At 38.1% G+C, this 10,954-nt stretch overlaps 1 protein-coding gene across 2 annotated transcripts in view; it reads left to right on the plus strand.

Moving 5' to 3' along the window:
- EBF2 (EBF transcription factor 2) overlaps positions 1-10,954 on the plus strand; it is a 190,672-nt gene that overhangs the window by 158,758 nt on the left and 20,960 nt on the right. The window lies entirely within an intron of this gene.

Below are 10,954 nucleotides of genomic sequence, written 5' to 3' on the forward strand. Positions count from 1 at the left end.
ATTTTTTGAGGAACCTTCACATTGCCTTCCATAGCGGCTGCACCAATCTACATTCCCACCAACAGTATATGAAGGTTCCTTTTTCTCCACAGCCTCTCCAATACTTATTATTATTTGTCTTGTTGATGATAGACATTCTAACTGGTATGAGATGATATTTCATTGTGGTTTTGATTTACATTTCCCTAATAGCTAGTGAAGTTGAGCATTTTTTCGTATATCTCTTGGCCGTTCGTATGTCTTCTTGGGAGAAGTTTCTTTTCATGTCCTCTGCCTATTTTTTAATTGGATTATTTGTTTTTTTGTTGTTGAGTTGTATGAGTTTCTTCTATATTTTGGATATTAGCCCCTTATTGGAGGCATTGTTTGCAAATTTCTTCTCCCATTATGTTGGTTGTTTCTTTGTTTTGTTGATGGTTTCTTTTGCTGTGCAGCTTTTTTTGTTTGATATCGTCCCATTCACTTATTTTAGCTTTTACTTTCATTGCCCTTGAGGTCAAAGTCATAAAATGCTCTTTGAACCCAAGGTTCAATACAGAGCAATAATAATCAAAACAGCATGGTATTGGCAGAAAAACAGACACACAGACCAATGGAGTAGAATTGAAAATCCAGAATTAAATACACATAAATATGGACAGTTAATAATTTTCGACAAAGGAGCACAAAACATACAGTTAAAAAAAGAAACCCTCTTCAATAAATGGTTGTGGGAAAATTGGAAAGCCATGTGCAAAAGAATGAAACTAGACTGCTGTTTGTCACCATATACCAAAATTAACTCAAAATGGATCAAAGACCTAACCATAAGACCTGAAACAATAAACTGGATAGAAGAAAGCATAGGTACTGAGCTTTTAATTTATTTTTCAATTACAGCTGACATACAGTATTATATTAGTTTCAGGCATATAACATAGTGGTTAGACATGTATATACCTTACGAAGTGATCACCCCAATAAGCCTATGCTGTCCTTAGAAATTGGGGGTTTGCAGGTGACAGAGACGGCCAAAGCAGCCCAAGAATATGGGATCTGCAGGTGGGGTGAAGGGGAAGTGGGTTTTCAAGGAAGAGCGAAAGCAGCAGAAGAGACCCACTGGGCCCAGCTGGCTTAGATGTACACAGAGGTGCTGCTTTCCAAGCTGTGTGATTGAATTTAGAAGTTGTCAAAATACCTTGGCTAATCAATACTCACTGAGAAGCCAAAGATTTCATGCCAACTAACCCCCTCCCCAAGAACACTTCTTACCTTTTACTTTAGCACAAACAAATGCATTTAGTTACCTCCCAGTTCATTATTTGGAAGAAAGTGTTAATCAACAAGAAAATGGCCAAGACCAGGCAACAGTTGGGAGGAGAATGGGAGGCCTAGATTTTTCCATAAAGTCCCAAATCATACCCTGAACAGCCTCCTCCCCGGGGCTCGGCGTGGGGTGTGGGGTCCTCCTTTCATAAAGCCGCACGGCACAGATGTGCAAGCTGGCTGGAAAATGTTAATAGCTCATCCAGTTCATGTTATTTTTTTTTCTTTATAGCATTATCCTGGAAAAAAAAATCCCATTTAAGAAATGAATCTGATTTTTAGTTAAAAATACCCAATTCAGACATCAAAAGCTGGCCTGAGTACAATTGTTCCCTGTTCACATTGGAAACAGGTTGAATCAATGGGCCTCCTGGTAGCCTGTAGTTTTACTGAAGTTGCCTCCACCCCCACCTCTTGTGAAATCCAGACCTGTCATTCAGCTGAGTCTAAGGAATGATGTCTCCGTTGGCAGCCCCAGAATTGGGGGCTGCTGTTTCACTGGAGACATTTCAGCCCCTTAATGGCCTAGTGCTCTCAGCTATAATATTCTAAATACACATTACAGAGTGCATGAGCATATTCATAACTGTTCCATTGTGGCATTTAGATTTACCCTTGAAATTTATCTTTAATTTTTACAGTTGTCTCCTTAACCGTGTATATTACTCCCTTCTTCAAACAACCTGTCTTGCTGCTGCAGTTTTTCTGGAAACCAAAGCGTAATTAAATATTAAATTAATATTTCATTTAAAATTAAATATCAAAGGCTTCCGTCTAATCTTTCACTTGTGCACTGCTGGTTCTCACCTCGTGTTCTCGTTCCTGTATCCACAAAGGCAGGTCTTCATAATGTGTTCCTATATTATCTTTGTCCTCTTTTTTTTTTTTAAATTGGTGACACTGAACTTTTGATATGCAGAAACAAATGGATGTAGGGGGAGATTTTAATGTAACAAAGATAAAAGACAATTTAACAGCCTATGGCTTCAGCCCCACCCATCTCCACTTTTCAAAGAAAAAAAAAAGAATTTCACTGCACCAAATAAATAATAGCCTTAGAATCACATAATGCAAGAGCTTACAAGGGTTCTCCAAGGCAATTTAGCCCAAAATTTTGTCTTTGCAGGGAAAACAACCGAAGTCCACCGAGCCTGGAAACCGGTATCTTTGGTCAGGGTTTGTAACTAAGGCACATCCCGGGCTGGCCCAGCTTTATCTCCACCACATGTCAAGTACTATGAAAAAAAAATTTAACTAGGGAGCATTAAAATGTGAACTGAATAGAGCCTTTGACTGTGGGACCCATGAGTAGGGCAGAAGGTAGATGATTGGATGAGGAAATTAGGAGGAAGCAGAGGGAGAGACAGAAAGAGAGGAAGCAAACTCAGAGCACAAAGAAGGCAGATGTCACAGAATCAATTTGTAGGATCAAAGCCCTTTGAAGACATAGACACTGTGAGGGAAGAGCAGACTGGAGGAGCCCTCAAGTGGCATCAGGGTGGGAGCTGATCTGTGGGTATCTAAATTCCTCCCCAAGCTGGGCTAGTTTACACCTTCCTGTCCTGACAACAGTGTAACTGTCTTTGACCAGAGCCACATGGAGAGATGTTCCTGAGGTGTGTTTTCTCCTGTGCTTGCCTGACAAAGTTCATCTTCTCACCTGGTGTTTATTTGGCAGCCACATTACATACATTTTAGGTTTCTTGAGCAGGATTTTTTTTTCATTGTTTTCTTTTATTCTTGGAGAAGGCTGGGATTTGATGTCAGGACTGGAGAGATCCTCTCATTCTATGGGCGAGACCCCTGGGTGGACTGTGGGTTCTGCGCACATCGGATAAAAGTAAAGCTTCTTTGCTGCAGATAAATGCACATATGTACAAACACACAGCTGGGCTCAGACTTTCTAGACTTTCTTGGGCCTCTTGATGGCTGCCCACAGACTCCATGATGACCCCAGGCTCCGATTAAAGGTTTACTCGCGAGGAAAGCTGAATCCTAGGTCGACATCCCAGAGTGGCAGATCTTCCCTCGCTCCATTATCTTATTCGTCTCCTCTCACATCTCTGCAAAAAACACTCTATGGGCCCTTGATGTTGCCATCTTTGTGATCAGAGACTCCTGTTGGTCAAAGACGAAAGCGAACTTCTGCCTGCAATGTCAATGCTGTCTTTGTTTGGGGTTGACCAGAACTCTAACAGAAAGTCCCCTTGCCATGTTAGCCAGTGTCCCGTTTTATTTTTGGGAAATAGAAGTGGAGTAAAAAGCTAGGATAAGCATTATCTGGTCTCTGTGCCCCCTCTTAAGGAAAGGAAAAAGATCATATAGAATTTATACATCTCACCAGCCCTTTGGGAATATTAATATTGAGCACCAGCCAGCTTTTTAAAAATGAGTGGTTCCCAGTAGATATTTTTAGTTAAATACTATTTACTTATAATGGAAATAGTTTACACATTGCTTATAGTTTACACATTGCTTATAGTTTACATCTATTTGTTAGGTCCAAGATATGTAAGTAACCTCATATCTTATACCCGCAATCAAAATGAGAAATGACACATACGATCCAGGCTCTCAGGAGAAATATTATGAAATCTCAAGGTATTGATGAAAGTTTTTCCAAGGCTGATCCAAATGGGATTTAGATTCTGTGGCAGTTGAAATGTGTATTATTAAACTCCTTAAGCAAACCCGAATGACTCCCAGTGGAGGATTAAGACATTCTATGTATAGCAAAGACGAAATTCTCATGTCTGAGTTTTCGCTATTGAATTCCCCCTTGATTACCTTCTGTAATATTTAACTTCATGCCATGCCATAATTATTTAATAAAAGGTAAATATAAATTATATTTCAGTGGGGATATGACCTTTTACCTTAATGTTATGTTACTAAAGAAAGACATAGATAAATAGAGCCTATAGATCGAAGCGTATTTTTAATTTACTCCGTTTTTTGCCTTGCTAGCATTTCTCTGTGTCCCTGTCAGCCATGGGGTTGGCAGAACCTCAGAGCCCTCTGCACTCCATGTGGTGGGAGAGGTTGTAAATTCACACTGATGATGGCGGTTAATGATCTGGTTGGCCCTTAGAGACAGTCTTGGTGCTGGTCTTGGGCACCTCATTAGCTAATTGAGGTTTACTTGGCTCACACCAGGCCTGAAACGAGAGAACACCCAGGGAGGTGGGGAGGGGAGAAGCTGGGTTTCAAGATGAGGCTGAATCTATAGGATGCAAAACAAATGGTCAGTTGGGAAGTCAGTTTGGAACCGTAGTAAAAGTTGTGTGAGCCAGCTTCGATGTTTTAAAGGCTGAATGTTTGCAGGATTAACTGACGTATCCTCTGATGGTTTGGTGTCGACTAAACGCTTTCGACTTCATGATTTTTACTTTAAAAGTGCACTTGATTAAATGAAATTGTGTGCATGTGTACATGGGTGTGATTATTCCCTGTGCATATAGATGACAGTATGTTTCACTACAGTCTTCTCATCTTGGATGTACACGTAAGCCCATCCCAGATTATGCCTATGAAATTTGGCAGGGGACTGCCAACAACAAAAACAAACACAAACCCACTCAACATAAGAAATAGATGGGTATGCCTAATCTACGTATTCAGTTTAAAACATGAATGCATTGCTGACTCAATGTGGTCAAGATAGTCTGCTATTTTGAATTTAGGTGAGGACGGGGACAGGCAAGATAAACCAGACATTGCCGTTGTGTCCTGGTGGCTTTCCAGCTAATAGGGGAGAACAGTAGGCACAAATGTGGGATAAATTCTATGAAAGAGAAACCATCATCTCCATCCCACCATTGTGTACTGATTAGGGCCCAGCTTTAGAGAATTCCTCTGCCAGCACCAGGAAGGACCGAGGAATAAGCAGACAAGTGGAGGAATGGGTGGACACTAGAGCCCAGGGAGAGGGGGTGAGGACTTGCCTGGGGAGTAGCCAGGCATATGGAAAGGAAGGGCCCAGGGCAGTAATGGAGATAGCGGGGAACCTTGGCAGGGGTGGCGGGGGGTAGTTAGATTTTCTACCTTATGGGATATTCCCTTTCTTGATTGTCAGCACACTGTGAGCACACCCATATCCATAATTTCCGTTTTCTCTGTATAGGAAAATCGGCACCTTAGGTAACGAAATGGTGCATATTTGAAAAAAGACGAGGCAATGATGGATTTAGAGCATTTTGTCACCAAGTCTGTTCACCCTGCAGCACCGGGCAGCTGTTTGTGTTTGCTGATTGATACCAAATGGGGCCTCCTCCCACACTCCGAAACTGAAAAGTCAGGCAGCCCAGGCAAGCCTTCCTCTCCAGGTCTGCAGTGCTTTGCTGGAAGCTGCGGAGGAAGCACAGCACGGGGAGGGGTGGGAGGGGGCGCAGGGAGTGGGTGAGAGGAAGCCGAGGGTGGCGCAGCCACTTTTCAACACTTTCTCTGCTCTTCACCAGCTCCCGTTCGTAGTTCAGTACAGAGGCACAGCTTTTGGCCCAGGGGTCTGCTGGCATGCCTGCCTGGGGCTCGGAACAACATCTCCAGTTCTATAGCAGGAAAAATGAAGACTATAGGCCTTGGATTCGAAAACCTGGGGTACAGACCCCACCTTTACTGCCTGGAACTGCACTTAAAATGGGGATAAATCCCATGTCATGGGGTTGTCATGAGGATAAATGAGCTAATGTGTGTAAAGGGCTTAGTGCAGTACCTGTAACATGGTAAGCCTTTGGTAAATTCTAACAGTGGTAATAACAATGTTCATTATTGAATATTACAGCCACTAAAAACCCTGTTATGAAAGAAAAAGCCTTCAGAAATTGCTGATATTGTAATGCTAAGTGGGAAAAACAACTTTACAGAGTGATTCCAATTATATAGCCACATCTTCTAATATCTGTTTCAGGGTATGATGGTAACAGGAGTGTTAAGCGTTTAATCTACTCCACCCCCAGAATATATCAGCGGATGATTTCAGGAAAACATAAAAGTAAGGGAAATCTAGTATTCACGTCTGAAGCCAGGCTGGTGTCATCAATATGCCAGGAATTTTGTGCCATTGTACTGGTGAGCACAGACAGGGCTGTGCTGATGGATATGTGAAAGGTTCCTTCTCCTCTTGGGGAAGAAGATAATGGAGGAAACCCCGACAAAACCCCCTAGGCCTCCTCTGTCCTCCCCTCAAAGAGTGAGAATAGGGACCCAAGCGGAAACTGGATCTTGAATGGAAAAAGAGTCTACTGAGCCATCTGTATCCAGGGAAGTTGTCATTTATGTGTGAGGAAAATAGAAAGATATTATATAAGGGCCTGGACAGCATTCAACTCTTATTCTTACTGATATAACCTGACTGTGGGAGAATTGAATCCATGAAGAATGCAAGAATGAAAAATTTATGGTATTATAGGACTATTGGGGCAGCAGAGAAAGCAGTCAAATAAAGAGTATCTAAATGATTGTTAATACAAGGATGAAGCTTAATGTAAACATGAAAATTAATGTCTACAAATGAAGATCATAGAAAATCTAGTAATAGCAATATTAGCTGATGATGATAAACTACCAACAAAAAATGTAAAAGTGGAGAGAATGAGGTGGAGAAATTAAAGGTAAGCAAAATTCTTTATAAATGTAGTTGGGCTCAACAGACTCAAATAATTAGAAAAAGTAAAATATTTTTATAATAAATCTGGAGGTATAGCTTTAAATTAAAATAAGATGTGTATCTTTCTGATCACTAGAAGAAAATATATACATTAAAAGCTATTAGAACTACAAGGAGACTGTGGAAGGATAAATTTATAGTAGCAATTATGTATGAAATATGTTAAATAATATGATCAAACATATATGTTAATATATTTAAAGCATTACCCATGGAACACATACAAGACTAATATATATTAATTCATAAAAAACTTAATAGATTCCAAAAGGCAGATATTCTGCAAGTTAACTTTTTTTTTAATCCAGTGCAATTAACTAGAATAAATAATTAACAATTCAATATACGAAACACCTAGAAATTTTGGGATATTCTCTATAGAACCAAAGGAAGACAAAACTAGAAATATGACTATTCAGGAAGTTACAGCAAAGGGGGAGAACCACAAATAGGAGATTAGAATTTTAAACAAATCACTATGTATGATTGATGCTAACACATTTAAAATCTTGATTAATGCATGGTTTCCTAGAAAAATACAAATGATATTGAAAAATAAAGAATGAACCCAAAGTTTCTGATTGGCAATCTGATGGACAATTCACTGAGAATTGCATGGGCTTGGGGTATCTTGAATGGAAAGAGTCTATGGGCTGTCCACATGGAAATTTCCAGCCAATACTTGGATGGATAAGGCTAAATCTTGGGCAAACTGTCTGGACTGGAGATAAAGACTTGTGATAGCATGTAGCTTGACATGGAAATCATGGGGGCACTGATGAGGTTGCCGAGGAGAAACTATAGCGAAGCAGAAGACTGTTGCCTTGGCAACAAATGTGAGGAACGTTAGCATTTGCAAGATGTCCTGAAGAAGAGCGGTCCTCTAAGCAGGCTGAGATGGCATGGCCAGAGAGGTGGAAGGGAAACAGGGCAGTGTGCATTTAGGAAAGCCAATGGCTGGAAGTATTTCCAGTGTCAAATGCTAACGTGAGTTTAAGATAACTTAAAGGAAAAGTTCCTCTTGGTTTGGCTAAAATGTTTTTGGTAACCTTAACAAGAGCAATTTCGCTGGGGTTCTTTGAAACTTTTAGTCAAGAGGTAATATCCATGCTGTACAGGTTCTTTAGAGCATAGGATAAAATATAGAAAGCTTCTCAATTTATTTTTCAAACCTGTTATAAAATAAAAATCAATTAGAAGCTGTATAACACCATACACACGATCCCAGTGACTAATATGGACTCATAAATTCCTAACAACAATAATAACTACCACTTGTTGAGTGTACACTATGTGCCAGACACTATTTTCAATAACCGAATCCTCATACCAGTAGTCTTAAGAAAATATTTGAATTCAGACATATATTAAACAAATTATATATATATATATATATATATATATATATATCCCACCTGTGACTAAACATTTAATTGTGAAATATTGGGAAATCTTTTATACAATACAATATAAATTGGTGAAAGGAGAAAATTCATATGATTGTAATTTTCTGAAATTCTAACAAGTCGAAAAAAATCCTTATTGAAGCATAATAATTAATATCTATCTCAAATAGCCAACAACGCATTTGGTAGTGAAATGTTAGTGTCATTTCGATTTAGAGGAAATCAAGCAAGAATATTCTGTTTGGGAAGTTTTAGCCAATGTAGGAATGGAATTGAAAGAACTAAATGAGATTAATATACCTATCAAAAGGAGACAAATGATCATTACATGTAGATGCTATTAATGTACAAGCTTAAGAATGAGCAGAAAAGAATTATGACAACTGTCTGGGGTTTGGTTACAAAATAATAGACAGCTACAACTGGTTAAGATCTTTTATGTGCCAAGACCTGTGCTGGAGGCATTATATAAATTGTTTCATTTAATTTTGACAACAAACTCATGAGATGGCTTTTAAACAGGAGCTCTCAGAAATTAATAGCAGAGCTAGAAACCAAACCCCAGATCTGCTTGACTCTAAAGCTGATTCTCTTCATGACATATCATTTATTGCCACCTACTACTCTGCCTGCACAGACATATAAAAACCTAGGTACCCTTGAAACTAATTTAAAAAAAAAGTAAAAAAATACAACAACCCAACCTAGGGTGTTTCTAGGTGCTAGGAAAACTCTTGGGAATAATCATATTCACAATTAAAATAAGAAGAAGTTATTTTGAAATACATAGCAAAAACATAAAAATGAACAACAACAAAAATGTCACCTATATGATGGGCAGTGCTTGTGTTCGTTTTACTAGTGGCCTAAAGAAGAATTCATATATGCCTACTGCGCTATGCACCTGAAGCTGAAGCTGAATAATATTGAATGTCAACTATAATTTTATGTATATATATATATATATATATATATTCACAGGATGTGGAATACAGCATAAGCAATAGAATCAGTGGAACTGTAACAGCTATATACGATGTCAGAGGTAGTAGATTGGGGGAGGGGGATTATCACTTTGTGAGGGGTGTAAATGTCTAACTATTACATTGTTTTGTACACCTGAAGCTAATAATAAAAAAGGAAGAATTCATATATATATATATGAATATGTATACACAAACACATGCCGTGTGTGTGTGTGTGTGTGTGTGTGTGTGTGTGTGTGTCTACTTACTAGATTTTGGAGTTGGGATGGTCTTTCTACATATATATAGTACCTAAGGACAAACTGGGATATGATATGGCAACATGGTGACAGAGAGTTAAAAATATTAATATATAAAGTAATTTTACAAGTAAAAAAGGAAAATATTAATCCCCAATAGAAAAAAGGGCAGAAACTATTAATAAGCAATTCATAAAAGAGGACATTAAAATCATCAGTAAGTACAAAAAAACAATTTTCAACCTCACTGATGAATAAAGTTAATGTAAGTTAAAATGACCATGTGCATTGCTGAAGGGAATATAAATTTGTACATTCTTCTGAGGAGTGATTAGACAGTATGTGTGAAAAGCCTTAAATATAATCATAATTTTTGGTCCAGTAATTCTAATTCTTGGAATTTTCCAATTGAAATAATTAAAGTTAAACGCAAAGGATAATTATTGCTCTGATTTTTATAATGTGAGAAATTAGGATCATGTTAAATACCAAACATTAGGAAGCCATTTAAATAAATTATAGGCCATGTCATGGAAAAATATGCAGGAATTTTAAATAATGTTATAAAAGAATATTTAACAACCTGGGGAAAAGTTTGATGTATTTTAAATGGATTAAAAAGTAGGTTGTGTAACAGTGTGAATAGTATGTCTTTGAATAATTTTAAGTATGTGTGTGTGCGTTAAATCTGGAAGGCTATAAGCAAAAATGTTAACTCAGATCATCTCTAAAATGGGTAGTTTTATTTTTACTTCTATATTTAAAATTTTTATATTTTGTAAATAAAAGGTGTTGTTTTCTTAGGATAATAGCAACATATATTCATAAAACAAAAATGCAAAAAGGAAGATTAAAAAGAAAATACATCTCCTGTGCTTACTGCTGCCTCATGGGAGTGCAGTAATTATTATTTCACTTTTTGTATCTTTTTCCTTTACTTTGACCATGCATTAATTTTAAAACCATAAAATTTAAACCACAAACTTAAAAAGTAAAGGAAGAGAGGAAGAAGGAGAAAGGAGAAAGGAATCAACTCTGCAAACTCCTTAGTATAGTAGAAATGCTGAAGTAGGTCATTCATTCATTCATTTATTCACTCCTCACTCACTCAGTCACGCACTTTACAATTGTTGACACGAAGTGCTTGCTACGTGCCAGGCACTGTCCTCAACAGTGGAAACACAGTGGCAAAGCAAAACAAGCGTGACTTCCGCTCCTGTGGAACTTACAGTATATGGTGAAGACTGACATTAAACAAATGTGCATGCAATGAAATATAATTGGAAATTCTGAAAGTGTATTATGCATAGCAACAGGGTTTTATGAGAATAAACTCACAGAAGATATATATAT

This window comes from Hipposideros armiger, unplaced genomic scaffold, assembly GCF_001890085.2.
Source record: "Hipposideros armiger isolate ML-2016 unplaced genomic scaffold, ASM189008v1 scaffold_301, whole genome shotgun sequence".
Taxonomy (NCBI): Eukaryota; Metazoa; Chordata; class Mammalia; order Chiroptera; family Hipposideridae; genus Hipposideros; species Hipposideros armiger.